The sequence below is a fragment of the Arachis ipaensis genome, chromosome B6, assembly GCF_059453495.1.
Source record: "Arachis ipaensis isolate K30076 ecotype BB chromosome B6, ASM5945349v1, whole genome shotgun sequence".
NCBI classification, from domain to species: domain Eukaryota; kingdom Viridiplantae; phylum Streptophyta; class Magnoliopsida; order Fabales; family Fabaceae; genus Arachis; species Arachis ipaensis.
In genome coordinates this window covers 58,176,654-58,200,713 of record NC_142441.1, presented here as the reverse complement: position 1 = coordinate 58,200,713, position 24,060 = coordinate 58,176,654, and the positions used below count along the sequence as shown (strand labels likewise).

The 24,060-nt window shown below is 37.5% G+C and overlaps 2 non-coding genes across 2 annotated transcripts; both read left to right on the top strand.

Annotated features, from left to right (window-relative positions):
- The first annotated feature begins 11,748 nt into the window (after positions 1–11,748).
- On the top strand, positions 11,749–11,856 carry LOC148555714 (small nucleolar RNA R71). The gene has a single exon (XR_015887531.1). It is a non-coding gene; the product is annotated as a small nucleolar RNA R71 (small nucleolar RNA).
- A 10,645-nt stretch (positions 11,857–22,501) lies between these two features.
- Positions 22,502–22,609, top strand: LOC148555713 (small nucleolar RNA R71). Its single transcript, XR_015887195.1, has one exon. It is a non-coding gene; the product is annotated as a small nucleolar RNA R71 (small nucleolar RNA).
- Positions 22,610–24,060: the final 1,451 nt, after the last annotated feature.

The following is a 24,060-nucleotide window of genomic DNA, read 5'->3' as shown; positions in this document are numbered from 1 at the left end:
CTCTTTTTCTTTGCCAAAAGTAGTAGAACTAAAAACTAGGAAACAGTAGAATAGTTAACTAGTTTATCTAAATTCTTAAAGCTAGCATTATGCAGAAGGTGAGAATATGTTTTATGATGAGATTTTGGTGGAACACCAACCTTAGAATCCTTACTTCTCCCTTACATTGTTTTGGTGTGCAACACCAAACTTAGCTTCTTGCAATATAGATAAAACTAATTAACCTTTTTATTAAAATAGCTATGAAAAGAAAACTACCTCAGGTTGGGTTGCCTCCCAACAAGCGCTTCTTTATTGTCACTAGCTTGACATCCTTCATTCTGTGATCATGGAGGTTGAAAATCCTGGTGCCTTTGATTTCCTTCTCTCACTATGGGCTTCCTTTCCTCTGTTTCTTCTTGTGGAACTTCTCTGTGACGCTTTTCTTGGATGAGTGTTTCTTTTCCCATAACCTTCTCACTTTCTTCTATGATTGTTTTCCATTTCTCCTACCTAGCAGCTTTTTTGTTGTCTTGTGGGTCATCTTTAGTGGCTTTGGAGATGGTATTTGTCCTTTTCTCACCCATTTCTGCAAAGTGCTTAGCTAGTTGTTCCGTTTGCCTCTCAAGTTTTCTGATTGAGGCTTCTTGGTTTTTGCTTACCATCTCTTGATTTTTCATGAGTTTCTCTATCATCATTTCCAGACTAGAGATTCTTTGAGAGTCTAGATTTGGTTGTGGTTGTATAAAATGAGATGGTTGTTGAAAGTTGTTTTGGGAAAATTGTGAGGTGTGATGGGGTTGGAATGATGGGTGTTGTGGTGGTGTGTAATGGTTGTTGTTGGTATGGTGATGTTTTTGCTGGTTTGTGAAGTTGGGGTTGTTGTAATTGAGGTCCCTTGGTCCTTGATTTTGGTGCTCGATTCTCCTCCAGTTGGAATGAGTCCTCCAGGGTGGGTTGTACACATCACCCTGAGACTTGTGTTGGAACAGGCTTGAGGTACTGTTTGGAGAGTGTAATCGCTCATGACTTTATTGCTCATAGTTAATTGCTTCAAAACCTTTTTTAGATTGATTCCAACCATGTGAATTTTGAGGTAGGTTGTATGCATTTACTACAGCAGTTCGCAACTCATTGATTTTTCTGACCATTAGCTCCATTTGTTGCTGAAGTTGTAGGTGCATCTGCTTGTTTTAAGCCATGATTGCACTCACGCTTTAAATTTCCATCACTCCCTTCTCTTGTGTGGATGGTTGCATTTCTGCCTCTAACTTACCAATTCCCTGGGGTGGTTTCAACTTGGCCAGAATTTCACTCACTATATCCTCCCATCCGATGATGTTTCCTTGTGGGAAGGCTTCAAGCCATTGAGCAACATCATTCATGGTGATGAGTGGATGCTTCAATTCATGGGTTGCATTGTCATCTGGGGTGAGAACACTACTCCCACAATGACTGGGGTTCGTTGGGTTCTCCTCCATAATCTGCACAATCACAAATAGTCCAAATGAAGATTGAGTATATTCATGCCAAAATGTGGTCAGAGAGTTAGTTGACACAATGTGTCAAACAGTTGATAGGCTTAAAGGATTAATAGAAGAGAATTTGCTTCTGTCATGTACTCAGCAAGCAAAAACACAGAGAATGCATAGAGCCAGCAAAAACCAGGAAAACTTCACTCTATTGCTAAAGTGAAGTTTCAGTTGGCTTAGGCAAAAATTCAAACAGTTAGTGTGTTAGTCAAAAATTTAAAGAAACAGAAAAGAAAAAGTGCTTAATCTAGACCTCCACTTCACTTAATCATTGTCAACCTAATCAATCCCCGACAACGGCGCCAAAAACTTGATGTGTGGAAAACGATCCAACACAAAACTCACCGGCAAGTGTACCGGGTCGCATCAAGTAATAATAACTCACGTGAGTGAGGTGGATCCTACAGGGATTGAAGGATTGAGCAATTTTGGTTTAGTGGTTGATTTAGTCAAGCGAACAAAAGTTGATTTGAGTGATTTGTAATTGACAGAAGCTAAATTGCATGAATTGTAAGGGGAGAGGGGTAATTGACAAGAATTTAAAGTGCAGAAGAATTAAAAGAGATGAATCTTAAAGTGCAAGTAATGTAAATTGCAGAAACTTAGATTGCAAGAAATGTAAATGACTGAAACTTAAAGTGAAAGAAATATAAATTACTTGAATTATAAAAGGAATTAGGAATTGGGATTGCAGAAATTAAACAAGAGAAAAGTAAATTGCAACAATCAGGAAAGTAAAAGATGAATTGAATTGAAGTAGATCTCAAACAGAAATGTAAATTGGCTCGAAGATGCCTTAGCAGATGAACAGAAAGGAAATCCCAGATCTCAGCGGTCAAGAGACTAGAAAATTAAGTCCATATCTCACTACCTTCCTTGATCCAATTCAGAAAGCAATTGCAAACAAATTTAAAATTCAAACAGTAGAGAAACTTGAATTCGACTTACTAAATCTGAATTATGCAGAAAAAGAAACAAAGAGATCTCAAGGTTAGATTGAGACAGAATTTCGTCAATTCTCAACACCCAAGACTCAAGCAAGATTTGTTGTAAAGAAAACAAGAAACCCAAAGAGGAAGAGAATTCAATTCTCCTCCCAGATCCAAAATCAAAGTTCTCCATATTACAAATCAAAATTCTAACAGAGGTAAAAAGTTCAAAAGTAAAAGTTGACGTCCCTTCTAAATCAAACTATCTTCTATTTATACACTTTCTTCTAATGGTCTTGAAGCCTTGAATTTGGGCCTTGGCCTTGATGGAATTGGATTGAAGATAGCCTTAGTTGATTGCTCTTGGACTTGGAAAGAAATCCGTTTGCAATTTGGACTTTGGATCCTTTAAGTTTGAGTCAAAGTTTGAGGCAAACTTTAACTCAAATGTTGGAGTGTTGAAATTATGCAGAACGGTGCTTATCTGTCACTCACGTTTGAGGTCAAAGGTGAGCTCAAACGTGCTTCCTCCAAGAACATTTTGACGCCAATGTTTGACCTCAAGTTTGAGGCAAACGTTGGCGTGAATGTTGGCCTCCCCTGGGTATTAATTATGCCAACGTTTCACCTCAAGTTTGAGGCAAACGTTGGCGTGAACGTTGGCTCCTCCTTGGGTATTATTCATGCCAACGTTTGACCTCAAGTTTGAGACAAACGTTGGCGCAAACGTTGGCCTTCCCTGGGTGTGTTTGTGAACTAACGTTTGATCTCAAGTTTGAGGCAAACGTTGGCGCAAACTTGGGCATCTCCTGGGTTCTTTCTTAAACCAACGTTTAACCTCAAGTTTGAGGCAAACATTGGCCCAAACTTGAGCTTCCCCAGGGTGGTTTTGCTCCCTTTTGCTATCCTCTTTCTTCAACCTTCCTCCAAGCCTTTTTGGTCACCTGTCATCAATCAACAAATGCATCAAAGCTATGCTAAAATCATGAGACTTCTTATCATCCTTGACATATAAGCAATTATAGCACAAAATCTCATGAAAATGCATCAATTTAATCATGGTTGATTGAATCCAAATGCCCATGAATTTTCACCCAAATGGCTTACTTGTAACTCAAGAAAGTGTATAAAACCTATAAAACAAGTGAAAAATTACTTGAAAAACTATGATAAGATGACTTGTCATCAATATGGTGGAGCTTGTTGGTAACAACAAGGGGGTCCACCATGGTTATTGAATTGACATGCATCTTGGAATGGCTCTTGCTCATAGTAAGTTGGTGGAGGTTGGTTGTCACCAAAAGGTCCACCATAGCTATTGTTCTGGTATGCATCATAGAATGGTTGTTGGTCATAGTGCATTAGAGGAAGTTGTTGCTAAGAGGGTTGATCAAATCCTTGTGGCTCCTCCCATCTTTGATTATTCCAACCTTGATGCATGTTCTCATTATAGCTTTTATATTCTACAATATAATTTGAACCAGACTTGTATCTAAAGGGGTGAGAATTCATAGTAGCAAATAAAAACAAAAAACTAATAAAAATAAGCAACTAAGTCCTAAAACTAACAAAAACTAACAAATAAGCAAAAAGCAAATATTTACAATAACCAATAATAAGGCACACATTTGCAATTCCCCGGTAATGGCGCCATTTTGATGAACGGATTTTTGCTAGTAAACAATTCACAATAAATTCTCGTTGCTAGTATAGTTTTTAAACTAACAAAGAATCCTTTCACCCAAAAATTTGGTTGTCACTAAAGCAAACCCAATAAAATTAAACCGAAGTATTTAAACCTCGGGTCGTCTCTCAAGGAATTGCAAGGAAGTGTTCTTGTTATTGGTTATGAGTTTTCTGAGAAATTTTTGAATGAGGAATGGAAAAATAAATTATTATAAATTAAAGCAATGAAAATTAACAAGAGGTTTTATGTAATTAAAATAAAAAGCCTTGTTTGGGAGAAGATTAATTGGAAGTTCTATCCTTGTTGGATTTCCCAAGATTAATAGTAATAGGTTGTTGTTTCTACTTAGTTAACCCTTATCGAATAAAGGAAAGTCAAGTAGGGAGTGATGAATGGATTTTTTAGACGGTTTAGAATTTCACTAATGAAGTCTCGTTGTAAAGTATAGTTTCTAAACCAACAATAATCCTTTTCATACAAAAAATTTGTTTGTCACAAGTACAAACCCCTAAAATTATAAACCGAAGTATTTAAACCTCGGGTCATCTCTCAAAAGAATTGCAGGGTAGTGTTCTTGTTATTGGTTATGGGTTTGTATATTTTGGGGTTTTGATTAGGAAACAAGAAAAGTAAATGACAATGGAAATGAAATGATAAAACGGTCTTGGCATGGTTTGGTGGTCAAGGATCTCTATCCTTATCACTAACCACAACATGATAATTACAAGGATCAATCCCACTAAGTCATCCCCTAACTGATAGTAAAGGAAAGTCAAGTGAGCTATACCAATCCAAGTCCATAAGTCCTAGCTCTCCACTAATTGAATTAGTGAGAATTAGAGTTAATGGCTATCAACTATCAATTACTTGGACATTAGTAACTCAAGAGTTCCCAAGTTACCTTCCCAAGCCAAGAGCACTAAATTCTACTCTAAAATCTTCTCAAGCATTTCAACAAACACTTGGAAGGCACAAAAGAAAAGCATAGTAATTCAACAACAAGAATGAATTCTGACAACAACTAATTGCAAAGAATTAACAACAATAGTCAAAGAAAACAAGATCTACATGAATTACCTCAAATTTCATTAAAGAAAAATAGAAGAAGGAAGAGTGCATCAACAACAAAGTATTGAAACAAAATAGAAGAAATTACAAAAAGAGAATGAAAGAACAAGATATAGAAACATAGAATTGAAAGGTAGAAGTAGATGAAAGCAAAGATTAAAACCTAGATCTAAGAAGAGAGATTAACCTAAACCTAATCCTAATTCTAGAGAGAAGAGAGAGCTTCTCTCTCTAGAAAACTAAACTAAAGCTAGATCTAAAGTGTAATGTGTAACGTGATCCTGCCCCCTCAATCCTTGGTTCCTTTTATCTTTTCCTGCCAAAAACTCAGCTCCAAATGGGGCCAGAAACCCTCCAAAATTGCCAGGCACGAGTTTGACTAAAAGAATCACGTGTGACCTTCGGCGCGTACGCGCATGGTGCGCGTACGCGTCCATGGAGCTTTTCGCAATCCACGCTTGAGCACACAGTGCGCACGCGCGTCCATGGGCGTTTTCCAAATCTTTGGCTTTTCATGATTTCTCCACTTTGCATGCTTTCTCTTCACTCCTTTGATCCATTCTTAGCCCTTTTCAATTTGAAATTACTAACAAACACATCAAAGCATCTAGTGGAATCAAAGGGAGATTAAAACTATCAAATTAATGACCTAAAAAGCATGTTTTCGCACTTAAGCACAAATAGGGAGACAATCACAAAATTATGCTAATCCATTGAATAAATGTGAGGAAAGGTTAACAAAATGCTCTAAATTCAACACAAGATAAACCCTACAAATGGGGTTTATCAACCTCCCCACACTTAAACCTTAGCATGTCCTCATGCTAAACCAAGAAATAAGCAAAGGGTATGACATTTATTCAACGCAACTAAACTATCTAAATGCAAACTATCTAAATGCAACTAACTATATGAATGCAGATGCTTGGTCAAAATAAATCAACTTCCAAGGAAACTGACGTTAGGATTTTTGCCAGTAAAGAATTTCATAAAAATATTCACGTTGTAGATTGGTGTACGAAATTGTGATCCCTGGTAATGGCTCCAAAAACTTGGTGCACTAATCTTAATTCATAATTTGTCACAACTTCGATACAAATAACCAGCAAGTGCACTGGGTCGTCCAAGTAATAAAACCTTACGTGAGTAAGGGTTGATCCCACGGAGATTGTAAACTTGAAGCAAGCTATGGTCACCTTGTAAATCTCAGTCAGGCGGATATCAAATGGTTATGGAGTTTTCGAATGATAATAATAAATAAACAGAAAATAAAGATAGAAATACTTATGTAATTCATTGGTGAGAATTTCAGATAAGTGTATAGAGATGCTTTCGTTCCTCTGAACCTCTGCTTTCCTGCTGTCTTCATCCAATCCTTCCTACTCCTTTCCATGGCAAGCTTTATATAGGGCATCACCGTTGTCAATGGCTACATCCCATCCTCTCTGTGAAAAAGGTCCAAATGCTCTGTCACGGCACAGCTAATCATCTGGAGGTTCTCGATCATACTGGAATAGGGTTCACCCTCCTTTTGCGTCTGTCACTACGCCCAGCACTCGCGAGTTTGAAGTTCGTCACAGCCATCCCTTCCTAGATCCTACTCGGAATACCACAGACAAGGTTTAGACTTTCCGGATCTCAGGAATGGCCATCCATGGGTTCTAACTTATACCACGAAGATTCTAATATCTCGGACTCAGTCCTCTGTATTAGATATCTAAGAGATACTCATTCTAGCTTATTTGCATGTAGAACAGAAGTGTTTGTCAGGCACACGTTCATAAGTGAGAATGATGATGAGCGTCACATAATCATCACATTCATCATGTTCTTGGGTGAGAATGGATATCTTAGAAGCGGGATAAGTTGAATTGAATATAAAACAGTAGTACTTTGCATTAAATCATGAGGAACAGCAGAGCTCCACACCTTAATCTATGGAGTGCAGAAACTCTACCGTTGAAAATACATAAGTGATAATGGAGTTCATTGGTCTCAGCCCCAGAGGGGAACCGGAGTAACCAAGACTTAAGTTGATCCGAAGATGTCAATACAATAGTAAAAAGTCCTATTTATACTAGACTAGCTACTAGGGTTTACAGAAGTAAGTAATTGATGCATAAATCCACTTCCGGGGCCCACTTGGTGTGTGCTTGGGCTGAGCTTGAAGTTTACACGTGGAGAGGTCATTCATGCAGTTGAACGCCAGTTTGTAACGTGTTTCTGGCGTTCAACTCTGGTTTGTGACGTGTTTCTGGCGTTTAACTCCAGACTGCAGCGTAGAACTGGCGTTCAACGCCCTTTTGCATCGTCTAAACTCGGGCAAAGTATGGAATATTATATATTGCTGGAAAGCCCTGGATGTCTACTTTCCAACTCCGTTGAGAGCGCGCCATTTGGAGTTTTGTAGCTCCAGAAAATCCACTTTGAGTGCAGGGAGGTCAGAATCCAACAGCATCAGCAGTCCTTCTTCAACCTCGGAATCTGATTTTTGCTCAAGTCCCTCAATTTCAGCCAGAAAATACCTGAAATCACAGAAAAACACACAAACTCATAGTAAAGTCCAGAAATGTGAATTTAACATAAAAACTAATAAAAACATCCCTAAAAGTAACTAGATCCTACTAAAAACATACTAAAAACAATGCCAAAAAGTGTATAAATTATCCGCTCATCACAACACCAAACTTAAATTGTTGCTTGTCCCCAAGCAACTGAAAATCAAATAGGATAAAAAGAAGAGAATATACTATAAATTCAAAACTATCAATGAAACATAGCTCCAATCAGATGAGCGGGACTTGTAGCTTTTTGCCTCTTAAATAGTTTTGGCATCTCACTTTATCCATTGAGGTTCAGAATGATTGGCATCTATAGGAACTCAGAGTTCAGATAGTGTTATTGATTCTCCTAGTTCAGTATGTTGATTCTTGAACACAGCTACTTTATGAGTCTTGACCGTGGCCCTAAGCACTTTGTTTTTCAGTATTACCACCGGATACATAAATGCCACAGACACATAATTGGGTGAACCTTTTCAGATTGTGACTCAGCTTTGCTAAAGTCCCTAATTAGAGGTGTCCAGGGTTCTTAAGCACACTCTGTTTTTGCTTTGGACCTTGAATTTAACCGCTCAGTCTCAAGTTTTCACTTGACACCTTCACGCCACAAGCACATGGTTAGGGACAGCTTGGTTTAGCCGCTTAGGCCAGGATTTTATTCCTTTAGGCCCTCCTATCCACTGATGCTCAAAGCCTTGGGATCCTTTTTATTACCCTTGCCTTTTGGTTTTAAGGGCTATTGGCTTTTTGCTCTTGTCTTTTGGTTTTAAGAGCTTTTGGCTTTTTCTGCTTGCTTTTTCTTTTTCTTTCTATTTTTTTTTTGCTATTTTTCTTTTTTTTTCTACAGCTTTTTATATTCACTGCTTTTTCTTGCTTCAAGAATCATTTTTATGATTTTTCAGATTATCAAATAACATGTCCCCTTGTCATAATTCTTTCAAGAGCCAACATATTTAACATTCTTAAACAACAACTTCAAAAGACATATGCAGTGTTCAAGCATTCATTCAGAAAACAAAAAGTGTTGCCACCACATCAAAATAATTAAACTAGTTTCAAGGATGAATTCGAAACCATGTACTTCTTGTTCTTTTGTTTTTAAAACATTTTTCATTTAAGAGAGGTGATGGATTCATATTCACTACTTTAAGGCATAGACACTTGAATACTAATGATCATGTAGTAAGACACAAATATAGATAAACATTTAATATAAAAACGAAAAATAGAAAATTTAAGAACAAGGAATGAGTCCACCTTAGTGATGGTGGCGTTTCCTTCTTGAGGAACCAATGATGTCCTTGAGCTCTTCTATGTCTCTTCCTTGTCTTTGTTGCTCCTCCCTCATTGCTCTTTGATCTTCTCTAATTTCATGAAGGATGATGGAGTGCTCTTGATGTTCCACCCTTAGTTGCTCCCAATAATTGTGTGGAGGAAAATGTATCCCCTGAGGTATCTCAGGGATCTCTTGATTTGCAGTCAAATGTTCTACCACTGAGCTATAGACCCTTGAGATGAATCTCTCCATCTCCTATGACTTGGAGGTGGAAGCTTTTGTCTTTCATTTCCTCTTTCTAGTGGTTTCTCTGGCCTTAGGTGCCATCAATGGTTATGAAAAAACGAAAAAGCATTGCTTTTTCCACACCAAACTTAGAATGTTTGTTCGTCCTCGAGCAAAAGAAGAAAGGAAGGATGAGAAGAAGAAGAAATGGAGAAGATGGAGGTGTGGGAAGGGTTCGGCCACTGGGGGTTTAAGGTGGTTATGATGTGTGAAAAGGAGGGAGTAGTGGTTTGAATTTTTGAGTGGGTGGGTGTAGGTGGGTGTATGATGGTTTTGGAGGGGAATTGGAGGTGATTGGTGAAGGGTTCTTGGGAAAGGGTGATATAGGATTATGTGGAGGTAAGGTGAGTGGAAGTATGTGGGGATCTTGTGGGGTCCACAGATGCTGAGATGATCCTGCGGGGTCCAAAGATCCTGAAGTGTCAAGGATTGACATCCCTGCACCAATTAGGCATGTAAAAACGCCTTTGCATGCAATTCTGGCGTTTAAACGCTGAATTGATGCTTGTTCTGGGTGTTCAACGCCCAGATGCAGCATGTTTCTGGCGTTGAACGCTAGCCAGATGCTCCTTACGGGCGTTTAAACGCCAGTAAGTCCTTCCTCTAGGGTGTGATTTTTCTTCTGCTGTTTTTTATTCTTTTTTTTTAATTTTTCTATTTATTTTGTGACTCCACATGATCATGAACCTAATAAAACATGAAAGAACAATAAAAATAAAATTAAAATTAGATAAATAAAAATTGGGTTGCCTCCCAACAAGCGCTTCTTTAATGTCAATAGCTTGACAGTGGGCTCTCATGGAGTCTCACAGATGTTCAGAGCATTGTTGAGACTTCCCAACACCAAACTTAGAGTTTGACTGTGGGGGCTCTGGTTGACTCTGCAGTGAGAGAAGCTTATCGTGCCTCTTTTCCATGTTTTCAGGATGATAACCTTGTGCTTTAAACACAAGGGAGTCCCCATTCAATTGAAGGACTAATTCACTTCTGTTAACATCTATCACGGCTCCTGCTGTGGCTAGGAAAGGTCTTCCAAGGATGATGCACTCATCATCATCCTTCCCAGTATCTAGGATTATGAAATTAGCAGGGATGTAAAGGCCTGCAACCTTTACTAGTATGTTCTCTACTTGTCCAAAAGCCTCTTTTCTTGAATTGTCTGCCATTTCTAATGAGATTCTAGCAGCTTGCACCTCAAAGATTTCCAGTTTCTCCATTACAGAGAGTGGCATGAGGTTTATCCCTGACCCAAGGTCACATAGAGCCTTCTCAAAGGTCATGGTGCCTATGGTGCAAGGTATTAGGAACTTTCCAGGATCCTGCTTCTTCTGAGGCAATCTCAGTTGATCTAATGCATTTAGTTCATTGGTGAACAGGGGAGGTTCATCTCCCCAAGTCTCACTACCAAATAAATTGGCATTCAGCTTCATGATTGCACCAAGGAACTTGGCAACTTGCTCTTCAGTAACATCCTCATTCTCTTCAGAAGAAGAATACTCATCAGAGCTCATGAAGGGCGTAAGGAGGTTTAATGGAATCTCTATGGTCTCCAGATGAGTTTCAGATTCCTTTGGTTCCTCAGAGGGAAACTCCTTGTTGATCACTGGACGTCCCAGGAGGTCTTCCTCACTAGGATTCACGTCCTCTCCCTCCCTTACAAGTTCGGCCATGGTGATCAATTCAATGGCCTTGCACTCTCCTTTGGGTTTTCTTCTATATTGCTTGGGAGAGTACTAGGAGGGGTTTCAGTGATTCCTTTACTCAGCTGGCCCACTTGTGCTTCCAAATTTCTAATGGAAGACCTTGTTTCATTCATGAAACTCACAGTGGCCTTAGATAGATTAGAGACTAAATTTGCTAAGCTAGATAGATTCTGCTCAGAATTCTCTGTTTGTTGCTGAGTGGATGATGGAAAAGGTTTACTATTGTTAAACCTGTTTCTTCCACCATTATTAAAGCCTTGTTGAGGCTTTTGTTGATCCTTCCATGAGAGATTCGGGTGATTTCTCCATGAGGGATTATAGGTGTTTCCATATGGTTCACCCATGTAATTCACCTCTGCTATTGCAGGGTTTTCAGGATCATAAGCTTCTTCTTCAGAAGATGCCTCTTGAGTACTGTTGGATGCAGCTTGCATTTCATTCAGACTCTGAGAAATCATATTGACTTGCTGAGTCAATATTTTATTCTGAGCCAATATGGCATTCAGAGTATCAATTTTAAGAACTCCCTTCTTCTGAGGCGTCCCATTACTCACAGGATAACTCTCAGAAGTGTACATAAACTGGTTGTTAGCAACCATGTCAATAAGTTCTTGAGCTTCTACAGGCGTTTTCTTTAGGTGAATGGATCTACCTGTAGAAGTATCCAATGACATCTTAGCTAATTCAGACAGACCATCATAGAATATATCCAGGATGGTCCATTCTAAAAGCATGTCAGAAGGACACTTTTTGGTCAGTTGCTTGTATCTCTCCCAAGCTTCATAGAGGGATTCATCTTCTTTCTGTCTGAAGGTTTGAACATCCACTCTAAGCTTACTCAGCTTTTGAGGAGGAAAGAACTTGGCTAAGAAAGCCTTGACCAACTTATCCCAAGAGTTCAGGCTATCCTTAGGTTGAGAGTCCAACCATATTCTAGCTCTGTCTCTTACAGCAAATGAAAAAAGCATAAGCCTGTAGACCTCGGGGTCAACCCCATTGGTCTTAACAGTATCACAGATCTGTAAGAATTTAGTTAAGAACTGAAAAGGATCTTCAGATGGAAGTCCATGAAACTTGAATTTTTGTTGCATCAGAGAAACTAATTGAGGTTGAAGCTCAAAATTGTTTGCTCCAATGGTAGGGATGGAGATGCTTCTTCCATGTAAATTGGAATTAGATGCAGTAAAGTCACCAAGCATCCTCCTTGCATTATTATTATTTTCGGTTGCCATATCCTCTTCTTGTTCGAAAATTCCTGTAAGGTTGTCTCTGGATTGTTGTATTTTAGCTTCTCTTAGTTTCCTTTTCAGAGTCCTTTCAGGTTCAGGATCTGCTTCAACAAGAATGTTCTTGTCCTTGCTCCTGCTCATATGACAAAGAAGGGAATAACAAAGAAAATATGGAATCCTCTATGTCACAGTATACAGATTCCTTTGTGTGAGTAGAAGAAGAAAAGAATGTAATGTAAAGAAAGAGAAGGGAGGAGAATCCAAACACAAGGGTGAGGGGAGCAGAGATATGAGATGAGGAGAAATGTTAGTAAATAAATAAATAAATAGAAGAAGATGAGGGAGAGGGAATTTCGAAAATTAATTTTGAAAAAGTGTTAATGATTTTCGAAAATTAAGATAAAATTAAAATTAAAATTAAAAATTGAAATAATTAATTAATTAAAAAGAATTTTTGAAAAAGAGGGAGGTATTTTCAAAAATTAGAGAGGGATAGTTAGTTAGGTAGTTTTGAAAGAGATAAGAAACAAACAAAAAGTTAATTAGTTAGTTGAAACAAATTTTGAAAATCAATTTTTAAAAGATAAGAAGATAAGAAGTTAGAAAAGATATTTGAAAAAGATAAGATAAAAAGATATTTTTGAAAAGATATTATTGGAATTAGTTTTGAAAAAGATTTGATTTTTAAAATCACAATTAATGACTTGATTCACAAGAAATCACAAGATATGATTCTAGAACTTAAAGTTTGAATCTTTCTTAACAAGTAAGTAACAAACTTAAAATTTTTGAATCAAAACATTAATTGTTGATGATATTTTCAAAAATATGATGTAAAATTAAGAAAAAGATTTTTTTAAAAAAATATTTTTAAAATTTTTGAAAATAAATAAAAAAAATGAAAAAGATTTGATTATTGAAAAAGATTTTGAAAAAGATAAGATTTTTAAATTGAAAATTTGATTTGACTCATAAGAAACAATTGAATTTTAAAAATTTTTGAAAAAGTCAATTCAAATTTTCGAAATTTATGAGAGAAAAAAGGAAAGATATTTTTTTTATTTTTTAATTTTTAATGATGAGAGAGAAAAACATGAAAAATGATGCAATGCATGAAAATTTTGGATCTAAACATGTGATGCATGCAAGAACATTATGAATGTCAAGATGAACACCAAGAACACTATGAATGTCAAGATGAACATCAAGAACTTATTTTTGAAAAAATTTTCAAGAAAAGAAAACATGCAAGACACCAAACTTAGAAATTTTTCATGTATAGACACTTTGAATGCAAGAATGCATATGAAAAACAAGATAAGACACAAAACAAGAAAATATGAAGATCAAACAAGAAGACTGGCCAAGAACAACTTGAAGATCATGAAGAACACTATGAATGCATGAATTTTCAAAAAAATGCATAAAGAATTTTTAGAAAAATGCAGTTAACACCAAACTTAAAAATTGACTCAAGACTCAAATAAACAACATAAAATATTTTTGATTTTATGATTTTATGATTTTTTTATATTTTCTTTTAAATTTTTTTCGAAAAACATATAGGAAAAAGAAAATAATAAATTCAAAAGTTTTAATAAGAATTCCAGGAATCTTTCAATGTTAGCCTAAAGCTCCAATCCAAGGGTTAGACATGGCTCACTAGCTAGCCAAGCTTTAGAAGATACAAATCAGGCATATAACAGCTGATACTTCATCCAACTTCATATACATGCCTTTTATGATGACAAGTGGGAGCCTCAATCCAAAAGAATTTGGATATGGCTTTACAGCCAGCCAGGCTTCAACATGTTACCATCAAATTCTAGAATTCATTCTTAAAAATTTTGAATAATTTTTGAAAACAAAAGGAAAAAAAAAATTTTTTTCAAAGATTTTTGAAGAAATATTTTTGAAAATAAAACAAAAAGAAAATTACCTAATCTGAGCAACAAGATGAACTGTCAGTTGTCCAAACTCAAACAATCCCCGGCAACGGCGCCAAAAACTTGGTGTTGTTGCCGGACCAACTTGGCACTGATGTTACCGGACCAAAACTTGCCAAAAACTCGAACAATCCCCGGCAACGGCGTCAAAAACTTGGTGTACAAAATTGTGATCCCTGGTAATGGCTCCAAAAACTTGGTGCACTAATCTTAATTCATAATTTGTCACAACTTCGATACAACTAACCAGCAAGTGCACTGGGTCGTCCAAGTAATAAAACCTTACATGAGTAAGGGTCGATCCCACGGAGATTGTCGACTTGAAGCAAGCTATGGTCACCTTGTAAATCTCAGTCAGGCGGATAACAAATGGTTATGGAGTTTTCGAATGATAATAATAAATAAACAGAAAAGAAAGATAGAAATACTCATGTAATTCGTTGGTGAGAATTTCAGATAAGTGTATAGAGATGCTTTCGTTCCTCTGAACCTCTGCTTTCCTGCTGTCTTCATCCAATCCTTCCTACTCCTTTCCATGGCAAGCTTTATATAGGGCATAACCGTTGTCAATGGCTACATCCCATCCTCTCTGTGAAAAAGGTCCAAATGCTCTGTCACGGCACGGCTAATCATTTGGAGGTTCTCGATCATACTGGAATAGGGTTCACCTTCCTTTTGCGTCTGTCACTACGCCCAGCACTCGCGAGTTTGAAGTTCGTCACAGCCATCCCTTCCCAGATCCTACTCGGAATACCACAGACAAGATTTAGACTTTCTGGTTCTCAGGAATGGCCATCCATGGGTTCTAACTTATACCACGAAGATTCTAATATCTCGGACTCGGTCCTCTGTATTAGATATCTAAGAGATACTCACTCTAGCTTATTTGCATGTAGAACGGAAGTGTTTGTCAGGCACGCATTCATAAGTGAGAATGATGATGAGCGTCTCATAATCATCACATTCATCGTGTTCTTGGGTGCGAATGGATATCTTAGAAGCGGGATAAGTTGAATTGAATATAAAACAGTAGTACTCTGCATTAAATCATGAGGAACAGCAGAGCTCAACACCTTAATCTATGGAGTGCAGAAACTCTACCGTTGAAAATACATAAGTGATAATGGAGTTCATTGGTCTCAGCCCCAGAGGGGAGCCGGAGTAACCAAGACTTAAGTTGATCCGAAGATGTCAATACAATAGCAAAAAGTCCTATTTATACTAGACTAGCTACTAGGGTTTACAGAAGTAAGTAATTGATGCATAAATCCACTTCCACGGCCCACTTGGTATGTGCTTGGGCTGAGCTTGAAGTTTACACGTGGAGAGGTCATTCTTAGAGTTGAACGCCAGTTTGTAACGTGTTTCTGGTGTTCAACTCTGGTTTGTGACGTGTTTCTGGCGTTTAACTCCAGACTACAGCGTTTAACTATGGACTATTATATATTGCTGGAAAGCCCTGGTTGTCTAATTTCTAATGTTGTTGAGAGTGCGCCATTTGGAGTTCTGTAGCTCCAGAAAATCCACTTTGAGTGCAGGGAGGTCAGAATCCAATAGCATCAGCAGTCCTTCTTCAACCTCTGAATCTGATTTCTGCTCAAGTCCCTCAATTTCAGCCAGAAAATACCTGAAATCACAGAAAAACACACAAACTCATAGTAAAGTCCAGAAATGTGAATTTAACATAAAAACTAATAAAAACATCCCTAAAAGTAACTAGATCCTACTAAAAACATACTAAAAACAATGCCAAAAAGCGTATAAATTATCCGCTCATCATAGATATAGTCTCTAAACCGACAGAAATCCCTTCGAACAAACGTTTTGGTTGTCACAAGTAACAAAACCCCTTAAATGTGATAACCGAGTATTTAAACCTCGGGTCATCTTCTCAAGGAACTGCAGGGAAGTATGTTCTTATTATTGGTTATGGAGATTGTAAATTGGGGTTTCAAGAATGAGGAACAAGTAACTTAATGGCGGGTAAATTAAATGGCAATTAAAATAAATAAATAACTGCAAAGCAAACTTTTGGCAAGGTATGAGAAATTGGAAGTCCAGACTTAGTTATTCTTATCAATAACAATGAAAGTTGAATCTTAATTCCACTTAGTCAACCTTTACTAAAGTAAAGCAAAGTCAAGGGACTAATTAGTTTGATCTTCGAATCCCATTTATTTCCTAAGAAAAGGTTGGGATTATTGAAGCTCAATTCAATTAGAAAAGATAACAGTTATCAATTATGTTGAGATAAGATAACTCCTGAGTTACTGCTTTCTTAACCAAGACCAAAAGAGAAAAAAAGTAAATTTGCTGGAATAAAAATGCCTTCAGATGTAAAGCAACAATAACATAAATTAAATAAAGCAATCATGAATTGAAATACCTCAAATAACATTAATAAGGGAAATTATAATCTAACATGAAGAGTTCATAAAATAAATTGGAAGAATAAATAAAAATAAAGAACCTGGGATTGAGAGTTACTCCTAAAACTAAGAGAAGTCCTAAATCCTACGAGAGAGAGAGGAGAGAACCTCTCTCAAAACTAGATCTAAAACATGAGAAGTAACTAAATTCGCGAACTCCCTTGAATGGATGCATTTCCCCACTTCATAACCTCTGGTCTATGCCTTTTGGACTTGGATTTGGGCCAAAAAGGGCTTCAGAATTCGCTATGGGCGTTTTCTGCAATTTCTGGTGCGTGGCTGGTATGCGAAATTGTGATCACTCAGATTTAGATTTGTAAAATTATTTGTTCGTTCTTTCCCTGGCAATGGCACCAAAAACGGATGCACAGAACCATGGTCCAAACATAACTTCACAACTTCGCATAACTAACCAGCAAGTGCACTGGGTCGTCCAAGTAATAAACCTTACGTGAGTAAGGGTCGATCCCACGGAGATTGTTGGTATCAAGCAAGCTATGGTCACCTTGTAAATCTCAGTCAGGCGGATATCAAATGGTTATGGAGTTTTCGAATAATAATAAATAAATAGAAAATAAGGATAGAAGTACTTATGTAATTCATTGGTTAGAATTTCAGATAAGTGTATAGAGATGCTTTCGTTCCTCTGAACCTCTGCTTTCCTCCTGTCTTCATCCAGTCAGTCTTACTCCTTTCCATGGCTGGCTTTATGTAAGGACATCACCATTGTCAATGGCTACTTTTCTTCCTCTCTGTGAAAATGGTCCGATGCGCTGTCACTGCATGGCTAATCATCTGGAGGCATCACCGTGGTCAATGGCTGCATCCCATCCACTTGTGAAAATGGTCCAAATGTTCTGTCACAGCACGGCTAATCATCTGAGGTTCTCGATCATACTGGAATAGGATTCACCCTCCTTTTGCGTCTGTCACTACGCCCAGCACTCGCGATTTTAAAGTTCATCACAGTCATTCAATCCCAGAGTCCTACTCAGAATACCACAGACAAGGTTTAGACTTTCTGGACTCTCATGAATGCCGCCATCAATCTAGCTTATACCACGAAGATTCTGACTAAGAGATCCAAGAGATACTCATTCAATCTAAGGTGGAACGGAAGTGGTTGTCAGGCACACGTTTGTAGGGGAATGATGATGATTGTCACGTTCATCACATTCATATTGAAGTGCGAATGAATATCTTAGAAGCGGAATAAGTTGAATTGAATAGAGAAACAGTAGTACTTTGCATTAATTCATGAGGAACAGCAGAGCTCCACACCTTAATCTATGGAGTGTAGAAACTCTACCGTTGAAAAATACATAAGTGAAAGGTTCAGGCATGGCCGAATGGCCAGCCCCCAAAACGTGATCACAGGATCAAAAATACAATCCAGGATGTCAAATACAATAGTAAAAAGTCCTATTTATACTAAACTAGTTACTAGGATTTACAGAAGTAAGTAATTGATGCCTAAATCCACTTCTGGGGCCCACTTGGGGTGTGCTTGGGCTGAGCTTGAATGTTACACGTGCAGAGGCTCTTTCTGGAGTTGAACGCCAGGTTGTAACATGTTTTTGGCATTCAACTCTGGTTCGTGACGTGTTTCTGGCGTTTAACTCCAGACAGCAGCATAGAACTGGTGTTCAACGCCCTTTTACGTCATCTAAACTCGGCTAAAGTATGGACTATTATATATTACTGGAAATCCCTGGATGTCTACTTTCCAACGCAATTAGAAGCGCGCCATTTTGAGTTCTGTAGCTCCAGAAAATCAACTTTGAGTGCAGGGAGGTCAGAATCCAACAGCATGAGCAGTCCTTCTTTAACGTCTGAATCTGATTTTTGCTCAAGTCCCTCAATTTCAGCCAGAAAATACCTGAAATCACAAAAAAACACACAAACTCATAGTAAAGTCCAGAAATGTGAATTTAACATAAAAACTAATAAAAACATCCCTAAAAGTAACTAGATCCTACTAAAAACATACTAAAAACAATGCCAAAAAGCGTATAAATTATCTGCTCATCACAACACCAAACTTAAATTGTTGCTTGTCCCCAAGCAACTGAAAATTAAATATGATAAAAAGAAGAGAATATACTATGAATTCCAAACTATCAATGAAACATAGCTCCAATCAGATGAGCGGGACTTGTAGCTTTTTGCCTCTTGAATAGTTTTGGCATCTCACTTTATCCATTGAAGTTCAGAATGATTGGCATCTATAGGAACTTAGAGTTCAGATAGTGTTATTGATTCTCCTAGTTCAGTATGTTGATTCTTGAACACAGCTACTTTATGAGTCTTGGCCGTGGCCCTAAGCACTTTGTTTTCCAGTATTACCACCGGATACATAAATGCCACAGACACATAACTGAGTGAACCTTTTCAGATTGTGACTCAGCTTTGCTAAAGTCCCCAATTAGAGGTGTCCAGGGTTCTTAAGCACACTCTTCTTTTGCTTTGGACCTAGACTTTAACCGCTCAGTCTCAAGTTTTCACTTGACACCTTCACGCCACAAGCACATGGTTAGGGACAGCTTGGTTTAGCCGCTTAGGCCAGGATTTTATTCCTTTAGGCCCTCCTATCCATTGATGCTCAAAGCCTTGGGATCCTTTTTATGACCCTTGCCATTTGGTTTTAAGGGCTATTGGCTTTTTGCTCTTGCCTTTTGGTTTTAAGAGCTTTTGGCTTTTTCTGCTTGCTTTTGCTCTCTTTTTTTTCGCTATTTTTCTTTCTTTTCTCTTTTTTTTTCTGCAAGCTTTGTTCTTTGCTGCTTTTTCTTGCTTCAAGAATCATTTTTATGATTTTTTAGATTATCAAATAACATGTCTCCTTATCATCATTCTTTCAAGAGCTAACATATTTAACATTCTTAAACAACAACTTCAAAAGACATATGCACTGTTCAAGCATTCATTCAGAAAACAAAAAGTATTGTCACCACATCAATATAATTAAACTAAGTTCAAGGATAAATTCGAAACTCATGTACTTCTTGTTCTTTTGAATTAAAAACATTTTTCATTTAAGAGAGGTGATGGATTCATATTAACTACTTTAAGGCATAGACACTTAGACACTAATGATCATGTAATAAAGACACAAACATAAATAAACAATTAACATAAGAAAACGAAAAACAGAAAGTTTAAGAACAAGAAATGAGTCCACCTTAGTGATGGTGGCGTTTTCTCCTTGAGGAACCAATGATGTCCTTGAGCTCTCCTATATCCCTTCCTTGTCTCTGTTGCTTGATCCCTAGTGATTTTGGTGCTCCTATCCTTAGTTGCTCCCAATAATTGTGTGGGGGAAAATGTATCCCCTGAGGTATCTCAGGGATCTCTTGATTTGCAGTCAAATGTTCTACCACTGAGCTATAGATCCTTTACATGAATCTCTCCATCTTCCATGACTTGGAGGTGGAAGCTTTTGTCTTCCCTTTTCTCTTCTCTCTCTCTCTCTTTTTTTTTTTTTTTTGAGGTTTCTCTGGCCTTAGGTGCCATCAATGGTTATGGAAAAGCAAAATAAGTAATACTTTTACCATACCAAACTTAGAATGTTGCTCGCCCTCGAGCAGGAGAAGAAAGAATAGATGAAGAAGAAGATGTGGAAAAAACTAGGATTATGAGGAGGGTAGGTGGGGATCCTGTGGGGTCCACAGATCCTGAGGTGTCAAGAAATTGCATCCTTGCACCAATTAGGCATGTAAAATGCCTTTGCATGCAATTCTGGCGTTTAAACGCCGAATTGATGCTTGTTCTGGGCGTTCAACGCCCAGATGCAGCATATTTCTGGCGTTGAACGCCAGCCAGATGCTTGTTTCTGGCGTTCAGCGCCAGCTCTTCTTCACTTCACATTTCTAGCGTCTGGACGCCAGGATGCTGCTTGTTTCTGGCGTTCAATGCCAGATCCATGCTCTGTTCTGGCGTTGAACGCCAGCCAGATGCTCCTTACTGGCGTTTAAACGCCAGTAAGATCCTCCTCTAGGGTGTGATTTTTCTTCTGCTGTTTTTTATTCTGTTTTTATTTTTTTGATTTATTTTGTGACTCCACATGATCATGAACCTAATAAAACATGAAATAACAATAAAAATAAAATTAGAGAAATAAAAATTGGGTTGCCTCCCAACAAGCGCTTCTTTAATGTCAATAGCTTGACAGTGGGCTCTCATGGAGCCTCACAGATGTTCAGAGCATTGTTGAGACTCCCCAACACCAAACTTAGAGTTTGGATATGGGAGTTCAACACCAAACTTAGAGTTTGGTTGTGCCCTCCCAACACCAAGCTTAGAGTTTGACTGTGGGGGCTCTGGTTGACTCTGTTTTGAGAGAAGCTTACTGTGCCACTTTTCCATGTTTATAGAAGGATGTCCTTGAGTTTTAAACTCAAGGGAGTCCTCATTCAATTGAAGAACTAGTTCACCTCTGTTAACATCAATCACAGCTCTTGCTGTGGCTAGGAAGGGTCTTCCAAGGATGATGGATTCATCCTCATCCTTCCCAGTATCTAGGACTATAAAATCAGCAGGGATGTAAAGGCCTTCAACCTTTACTAACATGTCCTCTACTTGTCCATAAGCCTGTTTTCTTGAATTGTCTACCATCTCTAATGAGATTTTAGCAGCTTGCACCCCAAAGATTTCCAGTTTCTCTATTACAGAGAGGGGCATGAGGTTTATCCCTGAACCAAGGTCACACAGAGCCTTTTCAAAGATCATGGTGCCTATGGTACAAGGTATTAGGAACTTTCCAGGATCCTGTTTCTTCTGAGGCAATGTCAGTTGATCCAGATCACTCAGTTCATTGGTGAACAAGGGAGGTTCATCTTTCCAAGTCTCAATACCAAATAATTTGGCATTCAGCTTCATGATTGCACCAAGGTACTTGGTAACTTGCTCCTCAGTAACATCCTCATTCTCTTCAGAAGAGGAATACTCATCAGAGCTCATGAATGGCATAAGGAGGTTTAATGGAATCTCTATGGTCTCTAGTTGAGTCTCAGATTCCTTTGGTTCCTCAGAGGGAAACTCCTTATTGATCACTGGACGTCCCAGGAGGTCTTCCTCCTTGGGATTCACGTCCTCCCCTTCTTCCTTGGATTCGGCCATGATGGTTATATCAATGGCTTTGCACTCTTCTTTTGGATTTTCTTTTGTATTACTTGGGAGAGTACTAGGAGGGATTTCAGTGATCCTTTTACTCAGCTGGTCCACTTGTGCATCCAAATTTCTAATGGAGGACCTTGTTTCATTCATGAAACTCATAGTGGCCTTAGATAGATCAAAGACTAAGTTTGCTAAATTAGAAGTATTTTGTTCAGAGTTCTCTGTTTTTTGCGGAGTGGATGATGGAAAAGGTTTACTATTGTTAAACCTATTTCTTCCACCATTATTAAAGCCTTGTTGAGGCCTTTGTTGATCCTTCCATGACAGATTTGGGTGATTTCTCCATGAGGGGTTATATGTGTTTCCATAAGGTTCACCCATGTAATTCACCTCTGCTATTGCAGGGTTTTCAGGATCATAAGCTTCTTCTTCAGAAGATGCCTCTTGAGTACTATTGGATGTAGCTTGCATTCCATTCAGACTCTGAGAAATCATATTGACTTGCTGGGTCAATATTTTATTCTGAGCCAATATGGCATTCAGAGTATCAATTTCAGGAAATCCCTTCTTCTGAGGCGTCCCATTACTCACAGGATTCCTCTCAGAAGTGTACATAAACTGGTTATTAGCAACCATGTCAATGAGTTCTTGAGCTTCTGCAGGCATTTTCTTTAGGTGAATGGATCCACCTGCAGAAGTATCCAATGACATCTTAGCTAATTCAGACAGACCATCATAGAATATATCCAGGATGGTCCATTCTGAAAGCATGTCAGAAGGACACTTTTTGGTCAGTTGCTTGTATCTCTCCCAAGCTTCATAGAGGGATTCACCTTCCTTCTGTCTGAAGGTTTGAACATCCACTCTAAGCTTACTCAGCTTTTGACGAGGAAAGAACTTGGCTAAGAAAGCCGTGACCAGCTTATCCCAAGAGTTCAGGTTATCTTTGGGTTGAGAGTCCAACCACACTCTGGCTCTGTCTCTTACAGCAAAAGGGAAAAGCATGAGCCTGTAGACTTCAGGATCTACTCCATTAGTCTTAACAGTATCACAGATCTGCAAAAATTCAGTTAAGAACTGAAAAGGATCTTCAGATGGAAGTCCATGGAACTTGCAGTTCTACTGCATCAGAGAAACTAATTGAGGTTTCAGCTCAAAATTGTTTGCTCCAATGTAGGGATGGAAATGCTTCTTCCATGTAAATTGGAATTAGGTGCAGTAAAGTCACCAAGCATCCTCCTTGCATTATTATTATTTTCGGCTGTCATCTCCTCTTCCTGTTCGAAAATTTCTAAAAGGTGCTTGCTGGATTGTTGTAATTTAGCTTCTCTTAGTTTCCTCTTCAGAGTCCTTTCAGGTTCTGGATCTGCTTCAACAAGAATATTCTTGTCCTTGCTCCTGCTCATGAAAAAGAGGGAACAGAAAAATAATAATAGGGATCCTTTTTACCACAGTATAGAGGTCCCTGTGTGAGTAGAAGAAAAGAAGAAGAAAAGACTGTAATGTAAGGAAAGAAACACAAGGGTGAGGAGAGTAAAGATGTGAGATGAAGAGAAGTGTTGGTAGATGAATAAATAAACAGAATGAGATGAGAGAGAGAAAGAGAATTTTCAAAAATTATTTTTGAAAAATGGTTAGTGATATTCGAAAATTAAAAGAAGAAATAAATTAAAATTGAATTTTGAAACAATTAGTTAATTAAAAAGAATTTTTTGAAAAAGAGGGAGATATTTTCGAAAATTAGAGAGAAAGAGTTAGTTAGGTAGTTTTGAAAAAGATAAGAAACAAACAAAAAGTTAGTTAGTTAGTTGAAACAAATTTGAAAATCAATTTTGAAAAGATAAGAAGATAAGAAGTTAGAAAAGATATTTTAAAATCAAATTTTTGAAAAAGGTATGATTTTGAAAAAGATAAGATAAAAAGATATTTTTTGAAAAGATATGATTGAAATTAGTTTTGAGAAAGATTTGATTTTTAAAATCACAACTAATGACTTGATTCACAAGAAATCGCAAGATAAGATTCTAGAACTTAAAGTTTGAATCTTTCTTAACAAGCAAGTAACAAGCTTGAAATTTTTTTGAATCAAAACATTAATTGATGATGTTATTTTCGAAAATTATGTGATAAAGATAAGAAAAAGATTTTTGAAAGATATTTTTAAAATTTTCGAAAATAAATAAAAAAATGAAAAAGATTTGATTTTTGAAAAAGATTTTGAAAAAGATAAGATTTTTAAATTGAAAATTTGATTTGACTCATAAGAAACAATTGAATTTTTTAAAAATTTTTGAAAAAGTCAATCAAATTTTCAAAATTTATGA